This window comes from Hemiscyllium ocellatum (genome assembly GCF_020745735.1).
Source record: "Hemiscyllium ocellatum isolate sHemOce1 chromosome 27 unlocalized genomic scaffold, sHemOce1.pat.X.cur. SUPER_27_unloc_28, whole genome shotgun sequence".
In the NCBI taxonomy this organism is placed as follows: domain Eukaryota; kingdom Metazoa; phylum Chordata; class Chondrichthyes; order Orectolobiformes; family Hemiscylliidae; genus Hemiscyllium; species Hemiscyllium ocellatum.
The window spans coordinates 388,898-408,988 of NW_026867496.1; the positions used below are offsets into that span (position 1 = coordinate 388,898).

At 44.6% G+C, this 20,091-nt stretch overlaps 1 non-coding gene and 1 pseudogene across 1 annotated transcript; one reads left to right on the plus strand and one right to left on the minus strand.

Annotated features, from left to right (window-relative positions):
- Window positions 1-3,323: 3,323 nt before the first annotated feature.
- Window positions 3,324-20,091, minus strand: part of LOC132807954 (gastrula zinc finger protein XlCGF57.1-like) — a 43,115-nt pseudogene continuing 26,347 nt past the window's right edge.
- trnap-cgg (transfer RNA proline (anticodon CGG)) lies at window positions 14,202-14,291 on the plus strand. Its single transcript is given in 2 exon segments — window positions 14,202-14,237; window positions 14,256-14,291. It is a non-coding gene; the product is annotated as a tRNA-Pro (tRNA).

The following is a 20,091-nucleotide window of genomic DNA, read 5'->3' on the forward strand; positions in this document are numbered from 1 at the left end:
TCTGCTCCCTGCTTGGATTCACACTCTCTGCCTCCCGTTGTTGCAAGTGAACAGTTCTTCCCCGCTTCTCTCTCTTCCAGGATAAGGAATGGAAAGGGGGAGAATTGCTTCATTCCCAGATTTTGCCCAGAAGAGCCCCCCTATTGTCTGAATGCACAAGTTGGACCATGAGCTTCTAAAGCTACTGCTGCTCCCCTCTTTTTCTGAATGAAGATTGAGCTTCACCTTTCCTCTGTCCAAACATCTGTGAGCACAGCACATTTTTGTTGAAGTAAGGCATCTTTCCTGAATGTTACAATTAAAGGGATGTCTTCCCCCTAATACTCAAAGGGATGGTAAGTCAGAGAAGGACCACGCCTTGTATTGTGTGGCATGTGTGACAGTTGCAACAGGATGTCCCAACTCCTATGCTCAATTCAAAGTTTGTGAGAAGATTTGTAGCTCGGGTGCTTGTTGTTGTAGTTCTGTTCGCCGAGCTGAATTTGTGTTGCAAACGTTTCATCCCCTGTCTAGGTGACATCTTCAGTGTGAAGCGCTTCTGTGATGTTTCCTCCGGCATTTATAGTGGTTTGTCTCTGCCGCTTCTGGTTGTCAGTTCCAACTGTCCGCTGCAGTGGCCGGTATATTGGGTCCAGGTCAATGTGTTTGTTGATAGAATCTGTGGATGGGTGCCATGCCAGAGAACAGCCAGGGAACTCCTAGAGGTATGGCCTCTAAGCATTTTTCCAGCACCACATTTTTCAACTCTGGATCTGGGACAAGGTGTGTGGTGTGGAGGTGGGTGGAGGGGAGGGGAAATAAGGAAACTGGTGAAATCTACATTGATCCTATGTAGTTAGTGGGTCCCAAGGCAGAAGACAAGATTGTGGGTGGCACGGCAGTTAGTACTGCTGTCTCGCAGCGCCTGAGAGCTGGGTTCAGTTCCCGACGCAGGCGACTGACTGTGTGGAGTTTCCGCGTTCTTCCCGTGTCTACGTGGGTTTCCTCCTTTTGCTCCAGTTTCCTCCCACATTCCAAAGATGTGCGGGATGAATTGACTATGCTAAATTGCCCGTAGTGTTAGGTTAGGGGTATGGGTGGGTTGCACTTCGGTGGGTCGGTGTGGACTTGTTGGGCCAAAGGGCCTGTTTCCACACTGTAAGTAATCTAATCTAAATGTTCTTCCTACAAGCGTTAGGTAGCTAGAACTTGGAGGGGGTGGCAGCAGAGTACTTGCATGTCCTTGACAGATTGGGAGGGGGAGTTAAAGCATTCAGCCACAAGGCGGTGGGGTCGTTTAGTTTTGGCATTCCAGAGCTGTTCCCTGAAATGTTCTGCAAGTTGGTGTTCCGTCTCCCCAATGTGGCAGAGACCACATCAAGAGCAATGGACGTATCAATAAATCTTATAAACAAATTGTACAAATCTTAGCCTGCCAGAGTTATTTCATTTAATTAAGTTAAAGAAAATTTTAATTAAATTGGGTGACTACATGAAATGGTTTGTTGGTCAGACTCAAATCATCCTCAAATGAGACAATGCCATTAACATCAGTGAGCTGCTTTTTTTTGTTAGAACCACAAGTTCTTGATTTAATTGACATCTGCACATTCAATGTCAAACTCTGACATCAGAAATGACATGGCACCATTATTTTTTTCTCACAATAATCCAACAAACAAATTAATAACACAGTCAATACCAAGTCTCATTAATATATTAAATTTGACCAAATAAAATGTAAAATCGAGATGAGAGATAACAAATGGGGGAAGGGCAGAAGGTAAGAAATGCAGCATCATAGAAGGTGTTCCTCCAGGGAGTGTATTTTACCAACTACAACTGCTCAATATAAACAAACACTCTGACATGATCCTCCGGTTTTAATGTAAACCATACCCCCATACAGTAGGTACCATTTAAATAAGTTAATAGATACACGCCTTGAGTAAATCCAGCCTCCAGCCGGACCCCCCGCTTCTTGGAGCTCGGACCTTCCTCCAGCTCCGGGGGGTTGTTGAGCTCCTGGGCTCCGGCCGCCGCCGAAGAAGCCGCGGGCGCCGGCTCTCTCTCCTCCACCGCCGACAGTTTTAATTTGTTTTCCCGTTCACCCGGTAACCGTCACCTCTTGTTTGAAAAGTTCCGACTTTAATGTGAAATGTATTTTAAAGGTATTTTCTGAGGTAAACGATGCCTGTCTGCCCCCCTCCCTCCGTCAGAAACCGCAGCCTCGCGCCGCCATCTTTGGTTTTCTTCTCCTTTCCGTCTCCTTCAGTGACGCGCGTCATCCGCGCCTCCTCCAATCAGAGCGCACGTTACTCCATCTGACCAATAGCGGCCGCGTTTGTGTGTCATGTTGTCCCACCCTCTGCAATCTCTCTCTCCGATTGGTCGGTACTGACCACAAGCTTTGGGATTGGTGGGGAATGTCACAAGCGGCTCAGTGTATCCGCCCTTTTCATTCCCGTTCATTCATTCAACAGCAGCTGACCCAATTTACTGCAACGGGCTCTGGGGCTATACCGGTAGTGTCACATATTCAGGGGCAAGATGTGATTTTTAACGATTTCAACTATGGCACCTCCACATCCATTCATTCAACCGAAGAGGACTCAATTTAGTGTAATGGGCTCTGAGGGTATAATATTTGTACCCTATGTTGAGAAGAGGACCTATTCGCTGCAGAGAGTTTTATTTTATGGTGCAGTGGTAGTGTCCCTATCTTCGAGCCCTGAAATCCCACTGCTATGAGGATGCGTAATAACAAATTTTTTAGTCATAAGTCACATGACACCAGGTTATAGTCCAGCAGGTTGTTTGGAAGATCTTACAGAAATAGAAATAAAATGTTGCACTGGTAGGTGAGACTAGGATAAGAGCGCATGGCCTCTAGCTTAGAGGAAGCAGGTTTAAAACTGAACTGAGAAGAAACTTCTTCACGCAGAGGGTTGTTAATCTATGGAATTCCTTGCCCAGGGAAGTATTTGACATTACTTCAGCAATCACTAGAAGCAGTAGATACGTTTTTGAAAAAATAAAAGAATTAAGGGATATGGTGAAAGTGCAGGTAAGTGGAGCATACATAGTCCACGAAAAGATGAGTCATGATTTTATTGAGTGGTGAAGCAGACTCGAAGGGCCGGAAGGCCGACTCTTGCTACTAGTTCTTATGTTGAAATCACAAGCTTTTGGAGTGTAGTCACTTCAGCAGATGAAGTCACGAAAAAACAAGTACAGGAAAGAGAATTTAGATAAATGAAAGACAGAGCATCTCGACAGTCAATTACTTACTCCCATTCCTATTTATGATGATTCCTACACAGCAAGTTGTGTTTTCCATTGTTTATTTCCATTGTTTAAAAACAAATATTTAAGATGAACAGTTTGTTTTTCCTCACTTGGACACATTGTGACCCACAACAATTTATACAGCACTGAATATCATAAACCCTCTCATGAGATATCATAGCAACAATTCATAAACTAGATTTGTCACTGAATCACTCAAATAGATACTAGAAAGGAGAAAAAAAAAACCCAACATGTGCAGGATGCTAACGAAAAGTCAGCAACCTGAAATGGTAACAGGAGCAAGTGAACAGCCCCAATCAGAAAACTCGTTCTGACATCCACTACAGTACCTTGTACTATTCTTCACTGAACACTGCAATTGCTTTCCTTTTCAGTTGAATGATCCACCTCTATTTTGAATACCGTAATTGAATCTGACTCCAACACACTCTCTGGCAGACAGTTTCAGAGGTCAAAGTATTTTCAATCATTAATGAAGTAAGTTTTAGATCCGTCACAAAGACAATTTCGATGGACTTTTGCTTCCAAACATTTACAGTAAGTTCTTGGCATGGACACATTTCCAACTTAGTAGGTTTATTCAAATTTTATAACATATTGGGGTAGCACACTGCTTAGCATTGCTACCTCACAGCATAAGGGACCCAAGTTAAATTCCAGCCTCCGGTAACTGTCTATGTGGAGTTTGCATGCTTTCCCTGTCTGCACAGGTTTCCTTCCACAGTCCAAAGAGGGGCTTCGGTACATCTGTGTGGACCTCCTCCAGTTAACTGAGGGCAATGGGGCACTGTGAGGATCAGTAGATCAGACAATCAATCAGTCAGCAAGTTCTCTCCGGGAGACTTGTCTCAAGGCAGGCAGCGGTTTCTTATCTCATCCATTCTCCTACCCTCCACAAACTCCACACAGACAGTCGCCCCAAGGGTGGAATTGATCCTTGGTTCCTGGTGCCATGAGGCAACAGTGCTAATCACTCAGTCACCATGCCACCTCTGAGCCACCGTGGGGTTGCAGTCCAACGGAAAACAAATACAGTGCACCAACTCTCCCACTGCACCCACTGTCAGGAGAATCAGTCCTGGGGGGGATCATGGCAGTGTCAGCGGTGGAATCTGATTGTTGTGAGCGCTGGTGCCCCCGCTGGTGCTTCCGCAAGTTGCGGGAAAATGTAAACCTCTTCCCGCACTCAGGGCAGCTGAAGGGCCTCTCCCTGGTGTGGACTCGCTGGTGCTTCAGCAGAGCGGAGGAATCGCTGAAGGCCTTCCTGCACTCGGGGCAGCTGAATGGCCTCTCCCCTGTGTGGACCCGCTGGTGGGTCAGCAGTGTGGAGGAGCGGGTAAAGCCCTACCCGCACTCTGGGCAGGAGAACGGCTTCTCTCCGGTGTGAACGCGCTGGTGCCTAAGCAGGGCAGAGGAATTGCTGAAGGCCTTCCCGCACTCGGGGCAGCTGAATGGCCTCTCCCCCGTGTGGACCCGCCGGTGGGCCACGAGGTGGGAGGAAACAGCAAAACCCTTCCCGCACTCGGGGCTGGAGAACGGTCTCTCGCGGGTGTGGATCCGCTGGTGGGTCAGCAGGTTGGAGGGCTGGGTAAAGCACTTTCCGCACTGGAGGCAGGAGTACGGCCTCTCCCCAGTGTGGACTCGCTGGTGCCTCAGCAGGTGGGAAGACCTGCTGAAGGCCATCCTGCACTCGGGGCAGCTAAAGGGCTTTTCACCCGTGTGGACCCGCAGATGGGTCAGCAGAGCAGAAGAGCGGGTGAAGCCCTTCCTGCACTCAGGGCACGAGAACGGCCTTTTCCCGATGTGGACCCACTGGTGCCTCAGCAGAATAGAGGAATCACTGAAGGCCTTCCCGCACTCAGGGCAGCTGAATGGCCTCTCCTCTCTGTGGACTCGTTGGTGCTTCAGCAGGTCCGAGGATTTGCTGAAGGCCTTCCCACACTCAGAGCAGGGGAAGGGCCTTTCCCCAGCGTGGACGCGCTGGTGGGCCAGCAGGTGGGAGGAGTAGGTGAAGCCCTTCCCACACTCAGGGCAGGAGAATGGCTTCTCCCCAGTGTGGACTCGGCGGTGGTCCAGCAGGTGGGAGGAGCAGGTAAAGCCTTTTCCGCACTCGGGGCAGGAGAATGGCCTCTCCCCGGTGTGACTTCGCCGATGAATCTCCAGGACAGATGGGGCATGGAAGCCTCTCCCGCAGTCGCAACACTTCCACGGTTTCTCCACAGTGTGGGATTCCTCTGGTTTCACCATGACCGCAGCTACAGACCCGTGTACGGTCCCTGCCCACAGTAAATTCCTCTTTCCTGGCCGTATAACTGTTTCAGGCTTTACACAAAGTGCGCTGTAACAGTAGAGACTCTCATCCAGTCCCACTGATGCTGAAAATGGTCTGAAACAGGAACCAAAATGTTTTGCTCCTTCTCAAAGAATCATAGTTGAAAATCGTTGAGGTCCCGATGGATTGAGTGACTGTCAGACATTGATGTGAAAGTGGGGACTGCAGAGGCTGGAGAGGAGTTGAAAAGTGCGGTGCTGGAACAGCACAGCAGGTCAGGCAGCATCCAAACAGCAGGAGAATCGACGGTTCAGGCATAGGCCCTTCATCTGTTGATTTTTAAACTTCAGTCTTCAGATCTTCAAATACTCTGGAAAGAGAGATTACAAAAGTCATCACGGTCAGTCCAGGGTAGAAATTCAGAACAAGCTACTCCACTTTCTGCAGAACATTTTTTTCTTTTGCTGTTCCACAAAATTGAAAGCATCCCACTCTCAAAAAACGTCAGGACTGACATCTTCGAATTTTGGATAACACCACGTGAAAGTTAATATCTTTCAGGATATTGCTGAGAGTGAGCAAGTCTGATTTTGGGAAGCAAAAGAAGTGTAAATTCAGGTTGAACCTGCAATGATAAAAAAATCAGACATGAATTGGTTATCGTCCCTGTGGTGGGTGGTGGTGGTGGTATGTGGTGGGTGGAATGAGACATCAAGGCATTGACACAGACAACCCGAGACAAACTAAACATACGGACATGGCAAATGTTTGTGGCAAGCCAGAGTCAGATCTACAGCACAGAAACAGCCCCTTCGGGCCAACCAGATATCCTAGCCTAATCTAGTCCCACTTGCCAGCACTTGGCCCATATCCCTCTAAACCTTTCCTAGTCAAATACCTATCTAGATGCCTTTTAAATGTCATAGCTGAATCAACAACCACCACTTGATCTGGCAGCTCATTCCTTATACACACCACTCTCTGCATGAAAAGGTTGCTCCTTAGGACCCTTTTAAATCTTCCCCTCCTCCACTCTAAACCTTTTATCCTCTAGTTCTGGACTCTCTCACCCAGGGAAATGTCCTTGTCTATTTACCCTATCCATGCCCCTCATGATTTTATTAATGACTCTCAGTCACCCTTCAGCCTCTGGTGCACGAGGAAAAACAGCCCAGCCCATTCAGCTCAAACCCTGGCAACATCCTTTTAAATGTGTTCTGAATCCTTTCAAGTTTCACAACATCATTCTGATAGGAGCGAGACCAGAATTTCACACAACATTCCAAAAGTGGTCTATCCAATGTCCTATCAGTCACAACACAACTTCCCAACTCTTATCCTCAGTCAGCGGATTGGGAAAGTTTTCAAAACCCACAAAAAGACAACCAGCAAAGAATGCAGGGATAAACCAAATTTGAGGTCAGCTTGGAAGCATCAATGAGAAAATGGCGCACTGGATTTATTGCTACCCATTCTTCTTGAGTACGTATACGTATTTCTCTTCTGCCCATCGCAGTTCCTCTGTGCTGCAATGTGTGGTGGCTCGTTGAAATAATCTGATGCAGCTTCGTTTGTGGGTGTTGGGATGATTGTTTCTGTAGTTACGTATTTGGTCCGTGTGTATTGTTTCTTGTCGACGCGAGTTTGAAGTTCCCCTTAACTGTTTGCTCTACTGTGACATCTAGGAATGGCACTTTGTTGTTGTTCTCCTCCTGTTCAAACCAGGAGCCCCCCTCTGGCCCACAGTCTCACCACTTGGAACACCAGTATACAGACTAGTCAAAGGCCTCCAGTGAAGACGGAAACACTGAGTAGAAGATTCATGCCACTCCATTCACTCCACCCAAGAATTCCTGAACACCAAAGACACCAAGATAGAAGAGGATGAAATAATGCTGTCCTTTGACATAACAGCCCCGCTCACATCCATGAACATCAACATGGCCAAAGAAACACTGACTACACTACAAAAACCACCAAAGACACAAACACCAAACAGCACCAACTTCATCAGCAAAGATAACACTGTCAAGCTTGTGGACCCGTATCTTATCACCTACTTCACATTCAATAATAAGCCTTACAAATAAATCAACAGAACACCCATGAGACCACCAATATCAAGGTTCCTAGCAGAAGCAATAATGCAGAGACTTGAACAAACAGTCCTCCCAACGCTCCAACCCAAAATTTGGGTCCACCACAGTGATGACACCTTTATCATCACAAAATGAAACAGATTAGAGGAAACCTACAACACCAGGAACAATATCCTTACTGGCATAAAATTCACAAAAGAGAACAACAAAGTGCCATTCTTAGATGTCAGTAGAGTGAACAGTCAATAGGGAACTTCAGACTAACGTCTACAGGAAAACAACATACACAGACCCAAGTACCTAATGCAGAAGCAAATTATCCCAAACAAATCTGCATCAGGACACTATTTCAACGAGCCACTACATACTGCACCACCCAGGAACTATGAAGAGCATAGTTATACAGCATATTCAAGAAGAACAGGTACCCAATAAACCCTGTTCACTGATTTCTCAACAACAAACTCAAACAAGCAGACACATGCACAGAAACCCCAGCCACATTACCTTACATCAAAGACATCTGTCAAGTGTGAGGTTGTCCAGTTTGGAACGACAAATAAGAATGCGGAATACAGGGTTAACGGTAGGCTTCTTAGTAAGGTGGAGGAACAGAGGGATCTTGGGGTCTTTGTTCATAGCTCTTTGAAAGTTGCCACTCAGGTGGATAGAGCTTGTAAGAAGGCCTATGGTGTATTAGCTTTCATTAGTAGAGGAAGTGAATTCAAGAGTCGTGAAGTGATGTTGCAGCTTTACAGGACCTTGGTGAGGCCACATTTGGAGTACTGTGTGCAGTTCTGGTCGCCTCACTTTAGGAAAGATGTGGAAGCTTTGGAGAGGGTGGAGAGGAGATTTACCAGGCTGTTGCCTGGAATGGAGAATAGGTCGTACGAGGATAGGTTGAGAGTGCTAGGCCTTTTCTCATTGGAACAGCGAAGGATGAGGGGTGACTTGATAAAGGTTTAAAAGATGATCAGGGGAATAGATAGAGTAGTCAGTCAGAGACCTTTCCCCCGGGTACAGAGTGTTACAAGGGGACATAAATTTAAGGTGAAGGGTGGAAGGTATGTGTGGGGGGGGGGAATGTCAGGGGTACGTTCTTTATCCAGAGAATGGTGGGGGCATGGAATGCGCTGCCTGTGGGAGTGGCAGGGTCAGAATCATTGGTGACCTTTAAGCGGCAATTGGATAGGTACATGGATAGGACAAATGTTCGGCACAACATCGTGGGCCGAAGGGCCTGTTCTGTGCTGTATTGTTCTATGTTCTAAATAATGTCTAGACAACTCAAACCTCTCTGCATCATGGTAGCCCACAAACCTACCAACACACTTAAGCAGCAGCTAATGAACCTGAAAAAAAAATATTATTTACAAATTACCATACAAAGAAATACAGACATAGACTCTGTCCCCATAGTTCTCGGTGGCAAGAAATGCTGGGATGAGACAAGGAAGATTGTTTTCAGTCAGAAAGTGGTGACTCTGTGGAACGCATTGCCACTGAAACGAGGCAAGTAACTGAGTGCTTTTAAAGCAGACAAAGATAGGCTCTTGATGAGTAAGGAAATCAAGGGTTACAGGGAGGAGGCAGGAGAATGGGGTTGAGAAACATTGGCCATGATCGAATGGTGGAGCAGATTCAACAAGTCGAATGGACTGATTCTGCTTCTGTATCTTATGGATCTGTAACCACAAAGATCTGACTTAATTTTCACGACTTTTACTGTGTCCCTGTCGTGTTTATAGCAAGCGTGTGGCAATATGTTGTAGATTTCTCAAGCTAGATCTTCTAATTTGATATCAAATATTGATAATTGGAGCTAATATTAGAGAGAGTAAAGGTGCGTATTTCTTGGATAAATAAACTGGTCATGCATTTTAAGCTTAAACCTTGCATACTTGCAAAATTAGAGTTACCATTTTGCTCGCTGTCATCAAATCTCCAATTATACTTCCCTTTCACTTGATAACCCATTTTGGGAAATAATAAACATAAGTGAGGTTTTGTGTTTTATGCAAGTGCTTTAAGCTTTTGATATAATGATTTTAAGCCATCTACACAGAGTGTGATTGAATTTCTAAACTTAAGTAACAGCCTTATTGTTATTTGTGTCACTCACATAACTGTAATTAATGTAAATATTGAATTAAACTTATTGAAAAGAACATACTTGCAGAATTAGAGTCAGCATTGTTTTCATTGCTTTGTCCATTATCCCCTTTCACCTTATTACCTATTTTAGAGAAAGAAAAAGATTGCACATGTTTGAACATTTACTTTTTTTGGCAATATTATAAAATGAAGAAAGCAGTTCAGTCAGTCAACTTCAATCTTCATCCGGTCACTTTTTAGAAAAGGTTTTGAGCAGTTATAAAATAATAATGCAAGATTACCTAATTTACAGCATTGCTTGAGACAGATTTAATAGTACAAGAAGTTATGATCTCGATTCAGTAATGTCTTGATTTGAACATAGTTTAAGTTAAGCAAAGGGTGTTGCGGAAATTGAAGTCATTGTGAAAATGTTACCAGGGAAAACATTGGATCAAAAAAAATCTGGTTTGAGTTTCTTCTTTGGGTATAAACAGATACTGGATCCAAGTATCTTCCTAATCTTCTAAAACTATGCCCACAGAATGAACACAATGCAACCTAAATAAATCAGGCCCAAAAGAAATTCAGAACCCACACTAATATATGGCAAGGAGGAAAGTTTTAGACTACAGGGCAATAAAGATGGCTTGGTCAGATGAGCAGAACAATGGCAGATGGAGTTCAATCCTGAAAAGATTGAGATGATACATTTCAGGAGGATCAACAGGCAAGGGAGTACATGATGAATCGCAAGAACTTAGAATGTACTGAAGATCAGAGAAAGGTATATGTGTTCATAGATTCTTGAAGGCAACAGGACATGTGGATTAAGTGGTTAAGGCGGCATATGGAATACTTGCCCTTAGTAGTTAAGGCATTGAACATGAGAACCAGGAGATCATGATGGAACTGTACAAGACATTAGTTGGGCCATAGCTGGAGTAGTGGATCTGGTTGTCACATTATCAGAAGGATGTGATGGCACTAGAAAGGGTGCAGAAGGGAATACTAACCCAGGGTGGTGCATGTTGGTGGGTTTCAGCTATGAGAATGATTAGATCGGCTGAGGGTATTTTCCTTAGAGCAGAGAAGGCTGGGTGAGGACCTGTTTGGAGTGTACAGATAAGAAACTTAGGGTCTAGATAGGAAGAAACTTTTCCCCTTGGTGCATGGCTTCAGCAACTAGGGGGCATAGATTTAAGGAAAGAGAAAGGACATTTTCATGGAATTTAAGGAAAAATATCACCTAGAATGTGCAGGAGATGGATGAATTTATGGGAAGAATTGATTTGTTTGAAGGGATGGATATAATGAAATAAAACTAATTCAGAAGATCATTATAATGTGCTAAGAAAAAGAACTGGAGGTAGACCTCCAATCGTGGAAACAATCTCAAGAAGTTTCATTGTCCCATCTGAGAAAAACAATTCTGCTAAACTTCTCAAGTGAACCCGAACATGTGTCAGAACTTGTTTGTTTAAAATCAATTGAATCTATTCCAAGTATTTAGGAAAATGAGAATTATCTTTAATCCTGGCCCTATTGGCTGCAACCAAAAGTGCTAGGAAGCTTTTTCAGTTTCATTCAATTGGAGTGGTCAGAGATATTGGCTCATTAGAAGAACAGAAGAGGGTTGTTTGAGCTTATTGAGCAGTTTGTAGACTCAAACAAGGATCCAGAAAACAATTTTCTGTGGCGCAGAAGCAAGGACAATTAACAAGGATTGATGTTGGTACTGTGTGTCTAAGTGTCTCAGTCTTCAAAGTTCTAGATAAGTAAAACTTCTGAAAAATTGAAGGTGTCAAAGGAAGATCAGTGGGGAATCAAGGGTTTTGTTGAAAAGGCTGGAAAATGGAATTGAGGGTTATCAGATCAGACATGATCTCACTGAATGGTGGAGCAGAATGGCCAATACTGCTATTTCTTGCGGGAAATCAATCTGGGAGTTGATAAAAGCTTTTGTATGATTTTTCTTTGTAGTCAGCAACATTTTGTATTTGGAAGAAGTTGGCTTTTGTGTTGGATCTCAAATAACGCTTGAGGCTCCACTGAGGGTTGTTTAGCAACTGAGGTTACGTATCATCAAGTCCAATCAAAATAAGCAGCAAAATATATGGTAAAAGTGTAGGTGTGACTGCTGAAGGCTAAATAAAACATTTTCAGTCGCAAAAATGTCTTTACTCCATAATGTTTCGTTTTACACGCAGTCAGCGACAACCCAAGCCAATCAAGGTGTCGCAGAGTAAAGTTAGGTCTCACCAAGACAGCTGACATGTCCATACAATACTGTTGTAGTGCTCTTTAACCACAGGGTATATACTAGAGATTCATTTATTTTTCACTTTCCACAACACCCCAAATTAGGTTGAGTTTTGTTACAGCATCCTGATGGGAAGCCCGATGTAACGTGCTCTGATTTTCTGCAGTAGTGTGATGTGTTAAATTCCCAATGACTTCCAAAAAAAAAAGAGTGAAAGGCAGTGGCTGCATGTGTTGACACCACAGGTATTATTTATATTGGCTTTGAGATAGGGAACAACCATCACCTCCCAAATTGTGTTTTGTTTGCACAGCAACTTTGAGTATGAAAAGCATTCTATTTTTAGACAGCCTAAATGCATACATAGTTTCTTATCAGCGTACCTTAAAATCAACATTAAAAAGCACAAAATTCATTTTCACTGTAAATTACATATTTTAAAATCAAATATTGCAAGACATACAAACACATCAAGAAGTCAAACTTTGTGAAGAAAGCACATCTTTTCTGACAGTTCAGACAGGGGAAAAACTTGTTCTTGTGGTGGTCAGTGGAGACTTACTCGATCAAATATTAACTACCAGTGCATCTCACATAGATGCTGTATAAATCAAGATCTTATTGATCACTGTTGACAAAATTAAACCTACTGACCTGACTCTTTACAAAATAAGAACATATTTTAGTGCATAACATTTTCCCATAATACAGACATTTGCAGTAGCGCAGTAATGTGAAAAAAACCTGCGTTGTTAATTTAGTTTGTTGCTCCACTTCATAAATGTTGTTTTCATTTATTTAGAAAAATCAACCCTTCCACTCTTTCTAAAGGTACACGACACTTTAATTTCTTTTTCTTCGCCAATTTTCTTTGACCAACAAAAGCAATCACTTTTTTGGCATTGGGTGGGGGAGCTCTGCCAGCTACCAATTTCTTGCTGAAATTGTTTCACTTGACATGAGTCTTGCCAATAAATGACAGCAACAGCAACAGCTAATACGGATGATAACATTTCAACAAAAGTATACCAAAGTGCTTCACATTATGTATCACCCAAGTTGGAGAAATGTGAGGATCTCCTTCTCGGCCTTTCCCCTCGGCTGAGGTGTGGTGACCTTCAAGATAAACCACCAGCCATCTCTAATGAGAGAGAACAGTCTGATCCTCTGGGAAGACTGTGATGAATGTGTTTAAAGTTGAAAGACTGTTGAAATAGAAGGGGGCGACACGGTGGCTCAGTAGTTAGCATTGCTGCCTCACATTGACATTTTGGGCAAAAGCCCTTCATCAGGAATACAGGCAGAGATCCTGAAGGGTGGAGAGATAAATGAGAGTAGGGTGGGAGTGGGGAGAAAATAGCATAGAGTATAATAGGTGAGTGGGGGTGGGAAGAAGGTGATAGGTATGGGGGGAGAGAGGGGGTGGTGGAGTGGATAGATGGAAAAGAAGATAGGTAGGTAGGTAGGACAGGTCATGGGGACAGTGCTAAGCTGGAAGTTTGGAACTGGGGTGAGGTGGGGGAGCTGTGATCTTAATGAATGACGAAGCAGGCTTGACCAAATGGTCTCCTCCTGCTTCTGTTACTATGAATCTGCAATACTGCGTTTCCCGCGACAGGAGTTTTCCCACGGCACAAAGGAGGTTTTCTAAAATAAATTTAAACCCCTTGCTTTGCTTGAACTCAAACTGCATTGAGTTGGAGGAGAGTGGGATTTGCAAAGTGTCCTACCCTCCACACGTGCCTCAACTGCACGACAGCTGTCCGGCACGCCCTCCATTGTTGACGTCACAATGCGGATGCAGCCCTGTCAGTTTCAGAGTGAAACTTCCTCCCTCTGGGCAGTATCTTGGAGCAAAGCAATGTCTCCCTCTTTCCATTCACCATCCTCCAGCAGCGAGGCGTGAGGAGAGGTACGGGTGGGTGAAACACTGTTCACTTGTAGCAACTGGAGTGAATCCAGGGAGGGGGCAGACACTCCAAAGGTGCTCAAATACTTTCTATCTCTCTTAAAGCTATTTTCCTTGTGTATTCGCTCAGTTTGGCACGTGTACAGTTTGCACCCTCGAAAAGGATTGCTTCTTTACTCATGTTCACAACGAAAAGATTAGATTCTCAAGGATCTGAGCAGCATTTAAGGGATTGGCACATGTTAAAAAAAATGTAGGGCACCTGGGGCATGTGGCTCGTTGGTCTAGGGGTATGATTCTCGCTTCGGGCCTCCTGCTGCGTGGATGTGCGAGAGATCCCGGGTTCAAATCCCGGACGAGCCCTTGCTTCTTACATTTCCTTGTGCGAAAACGGCCAATCAATTCTTTCAAAAAGAAGCTTCGTTCAACGAGATCCGACTTCCTGAATCTGGAATGGGACAGAGTTACCATTACAAGGAACGCGGCAAGGGCAACACATATTCAAAGCTTCACTTTGAATAAGTGTTGAACTTTGAACACTTATTCAAGTTTTACTTCACACACAGGGTGCTGGGCGTTTGGAACGCGTTGCCAGCAGAGGTGGTAGAGACAGGCAGGGTAGATTTATTTAAGATGCGTCTGGATAAATGCATGAGTGGGTGGGGAGTAGAGGGATACAAATACTTAGGAATTGACCAACAGGTTTAGACAGTACATTTCGATCGGCTCAGGCTTGAAGGGCCTGTTCCTGGGCTGTAAAATTTCTTTGTTCTTTGTTCTATATGATGTATATCCGATATTGTTGGCTGTTGTAAAAGTTTCTTTGTAATTATTATTCACCTTCTAATTTAGTAATGGAGTTACGTCCTTTTTTGTCATTATTTTTTATTTAATAGGCCAGCAGGAAGTCATTCAGCAATTTTACTGCCTTTCTTTTCTCAAGCAGCCTTAACATTTCATTTTCATATCCTTGATTCAGCTCCATTTCCAGCATCTTTGTAGGCAGTTTGTTCCATGTTATTGTCACTGGAATGAAGTTTTCCTCCATACATACCTAAGCCTATCTGGCTGCATGAGGGTTTTCAGGTTTCTGTGGACTGGATAATATGTGATCAGCAGGCATCTGGCAATCTACAGGAATTGCCACCTATGTTATGTTCATTTAACTGTACTGACAGTGATCACTTATTTTGTGATTTTTCTTTGCAGGAATATGTGCAGAAAGAAATCTGAAAGCAAATGATATACCAACTTCTGACAGAGCCACTTGATTCATTGGGCCTTGAATATCAGCAGCCATTCCAATCAAGAAGACATGTTTGCTTGAAAGATTTTGGACGCTGGTGTGGCAGGACGAATACTGAGACACCCGAGTGAGGGAGATTCAGTGCGCTGACTGTGAAAAGTGCTTCAAACCATTTACTCAGCTTAGGGGAATCAAAGTCTCACCCCTCACGGCGGGGATAGACTGGTAATTTCAAACCCAGAGCAACACAAGGAAAGCTCCTTCAATGGGGAAACCGTGGAAATGTGGGGACCGTGGGAAAGGATTCCCTTCCCCATCCGTGCTGGAAACCCACAGACTCATTCACACCGGGAGAGGCCATTCACCTGCTCAGTGTGCAGGAAGGGCTTCAGTCGGATCTGCCATCTGCAGGCGCACGAGTGGGTCCACAAGGGAGAGAAGCCATTCACGTGCCCCATGTGCGGGAGAGGGGTCACTCAGTCAGCTGCACTGCTGACCCACCAGCGGCTCCACACCGGAGAGAGGCCATTCACCTGCTGTCAGTGCCGGAAAGGATTCACCTGCTCCTCCCACCTGCGGAGGCACCAGTGAGTTCACGCGCCATCGCAGGGGGATTGAAGGAGCGATGGCCGAGTGCCAAGTGCTTATGCACGAAACGCGATTCTCCTGCCCCTTGGATGCTGCCTGACCTGCTGAGCTTTTCCAACACCACGCTCTCGACTCTGATCTCCAGCATCTGCAGTTTTCACTTTCTCCTCGAGGGCAAGGTTGGACTTGTCTTTTATTCACTCATTCACTCCTTACAGCCTCTCCTTTGTTGTGGCCTAACTGCACATACATCAATGCAAGTTTCAGAAAGAGTTTTGCAGCTTTTTTTCGGAAAAAATAACATTCTTCCCGACTTTAACGAAGTTTCTGAATATACGGTTTTAGTTATTCTCAATATTAAATATCAACTATTTCCCACATGCCGTGTTTCCCAGGTAAAGTCATCACCATCCATTCTCTCTCTTCCCTGAGAAAGACTTCATACAGCGATCAAAGAGGGCTGAGGCACGAGAAAGGACGATTGTGGGGGTGCGGGGGATGAGGGGGTCGCTGGGGGTGGTGGAGAAAGGAGGGAAATGGACAGGGGAACAGACTGGGGTTCAGAGGGTTGGGGGAGAATAGAGGTGCAGTGTGAGGAGAGAGAACGGGCAGGGGGCAGTGAATGGGGAGAAAATGGACAGGGGGCAGAATGTGAAGAGAGAGACGGCACAAATGCCACCTTCTCCAGGCCTGGTGTCAATGTCCAACGAACTGAAACCCACTCCTCCCACATTTCTCAATATACACGTGGCTAAGGCAATGGTACCATATCATCCCTCCAGGCCATTCACACCGACCTTCCCAACAGCATCCCACTTAGACTCACTCGATTATGCTACAGCCCCGCAGTTCCCCATGGCTATTTCCTGATGAAGGGTTTTGCCCGAAACGTCGATTCTCCTGGTCCTCGGATGCTGCCTGACCTGCTGTGCTTTTCCAGCTCCACACTCTCGACCCTAATCTCCAGCATCTGCAGTCCTCACTTTCGCCCAGTAAGGGGTAAATGTTCTATTCCTAGTCTTTTAGATTTTTAAAAATCTTTCCCCCACACCCTAAGCCTTTACCCTCTAGTTTTGGAATACCTCGACCCTGGGGAAAGGACAGAAACGTTGAGCAGCCAGACAAAATGCAAAAGAAATAAAATGTCGAGGCACAGGGGAAAAAAATCAGCAAAATAAAATAGCTTCGGCATTTGTCTCCCGTATTCGCATTTGGACGCTTAATATTTGTTATGATCGGGAGGTGCCTGTGTTGGACTAAGGTGTACGTGCTCAACGTTGGACTGCTGTGCTGTATCAGAGTTGAATATTGTGGCGCTGGAAAACCACAGTAGGTCAGGCAGCAACTGAGGAGGAGGAGGGTTGATGTTTCGGGCACGAGCCCTACATCAGGAGTGATGTGTGGATAGACAAAGGGGCCTCAGTGTCCTTCTACACCAGTCACTGCCAGTTGTCAGAAAGTGCAGCAAGCAATGAACAAAGCAAGTGGTATATCAGCGAGAGGAATTGAGTTCAGAAGTGAGGATGTCTTCCTGCAGTTAGGTCGGTTATTGAATTTATTCAAGGCTGAGTTCATGTGACTTTGAAGAACAAAGAAGTTATGGGAGGAGGCAAGAAAATGGTTTTAAGACCAGTACAGAGCAGTTACAGAGTCATACAGCACAGAAACAGACCATTCAGTCGAACACGTCCATGCTGATGGTGTTCTGAAACTAACCTGGTCCCACCTGCCAATGATTGGCCCATATCCCTCCGAACTTTTCCGATTCATGTACTTATCCAAATGCCTTTTAAACATTGTTCCTGTACCTGCATCCAGCAACTCCTCTGGACATTGATTTCTCACACAATCTACTCTTTATCTTTTAGAAAAAAGGTGCCCCTCATGTCTTTTTACAATATTTCTTTCTTCACCTTCAAAATTTGCTCCCTAATCTTGAAACACCCACACTAGGGAAAGAATACTTGCCGTTCACCTCATTTATACCTCTCATGATTTTATAATCCTCTCTAAGGTCACCTCTCAATCTCTGATGCTCCACTGAAAAAAGTCTCAGCCTGTCCATCTAGATGCAGGTATGTTTATATCCAGTTATGAACTGTTCAATGCTGGTGCCAGCTGGAAAGATAAATGACCTATTCCTGCTTCCAATTCTCTCACTGTGTCCAGGACAGCAGGAGACCATACAACATAGGTGCAGAAATTAAGCCATTTAGTCCATCAGATCTGCTCCACCATTCAATCACGGATTATATGTTTCTCAACCCCATTTTGAAATATGGATTTTGGAAAGGCAGATCAGGGCAGGATCTACACATTTAATGGGGAGTGTTGTTGAATAAACATACCTTGGAGTGCTGGTTCACAATGGAGTCGCAGGTAGAGAGGATAGCAAAAAAGGTGTTTGGTATATTTGCTTTTATAGGTCAGTGCATTTCAATATAGACGTTGGGAGGTCATGTTGCGGCTGTACAGGACATTGATTAGGCCACTTTTGGAATACTGCATTCGGTTCTGGTTTTGCTGCTACAGGAAAAGTGTTATGAACTTTTGCAAGGATTTGGAAAAGATTTACAAGGGTATTGCCAAAGTTGGAGGGTTTGATCTATCTGGAGAGGCTGAATCGGCTGGGCTGTTTTCTCTGGATCACTGGGGGCTGAGGGGTGACTTTATAGAAGTTCATAAGGAGCATGGATAGGGTGAATAGCCAAAATCTTTTCCCTAGAGTAGGGGTCTCCAAAACTAGACGGCATAGGTCTGAGGTGAGAGGGGAAATATTTAAAAGGAACTTTACAGGCACCTTTCTTACGCAGAGGGTGTTGTGTGTATGGAAAGAGCAGCCAGAGGAAGTGGTGGAGGCTGGTATAATTAAAGCATTTTAAAAGGCATCTGGTAATAGGGAGAATTGAGAGGGATATGGGTTATGTGCTGACAAATAAGACTATGTTAATTTGGGATATCTGGTCAGCACGGACAATTTGGACTGAAGGAAAGCAGAAGTGCCATTGTGAAGACTGGACTTTCAGAGCAGCTTTCAAGGATGTTTTGTCCTTACTGGGAGCAGAAGCTACAATGAAATCTTTCATTTGTGAGACAGCAACTGAGTGAGTGAGGACGTTCAGGATATTGGTGGAAAGTGGGAATTTGTTGCAATGTGGAGTTGAAGTGATTGAAGTAAAGTGTGCTGAGCAGGGAGCCTAGTGAAGGGTTAGGTGAGTTTTTGTTTTAAACTGCTCATTTCTTTCAGCCTCCAACATTGTATTTCCAATGCTGTCCATCAGTGGGAGCGGTGAATCAGTAACTGGTAGCGTTAGAAGCCTTACGATTTTCAGTACTGCAGGTATTGCATTGTCTCATCAGCTTTGTAAAGGTTACTGACAGCAGCGGGAGGTGTGGGCTGTATTCACTAGAAATGATTAAGCAGTTAGATAACACACGTACAAGAGGGCAGGGTGGGACTTGTCTTTCGATTTGCAGAAGGTGGGAGCTTCTGGTGCTGTGGTCCATGGCAAACACAACTGCGGTAAATCATAGAATCACTACAGCGTGGAAGCAGGTCATTCATCGCATCAAGTCCACACTGACCCATCCGACGAGCATGCCACCCAGACCCACGCTATCTGGTCGTTTCTGCCGGTGAGTGAGACTAGGTCACAAGATTAGGGAGTAGGTTTAAGACCGAGGAGAAGGAATTGCTTTTCCCGGAGAGTGGTGAATCTATGGAAGTCTCTGCCCAAGGAAGCAGTAGAAGCAGCCATATTCAAGACTTAGTTCGATGGGATTTTGTATAGTAGGTGAATTTAGGATAGTCAGGATAATGCAGGTAAGAGGAGCTGAGAGGATGGATAGATGAGCCATGATCTTAATGAATGGTGTAGTATCTCGATGGACCAAATGGCCTACTACTGCTTCTATTACTGCGAATGTATAAACATGCATTTTTCATGGCCAATCCGAATCAAGGCAGGTGAGCAATGTAGTGATGTGGAAAATGAACATCAGAGAATGATAGAAAGGGACACGGAAAGTAAATGTCTCAGTCCAAAGACGTGCAGGTCAGGTCAAATGGCCATGCTAAATTGTCCATAGTGTTAGGTTCATTAATCAGAAAGAAATGGGTCTGGATGGGTTACTCTTCAGGGTATCGGTGTGGACTTGTTGGGCTGAAGGGCTTGTTTTCCCACTGTAGGGAATCTAATCTAATTAATCAAAACTGGATTCTACAGAACACAAAAATTGAAACTGAAGACTGTCTGGCTGAATGTGTGCTGCAATATAACAAAACTGAATGAATTGTCTGCACACATTGAAGAGAATAATTATGATCTG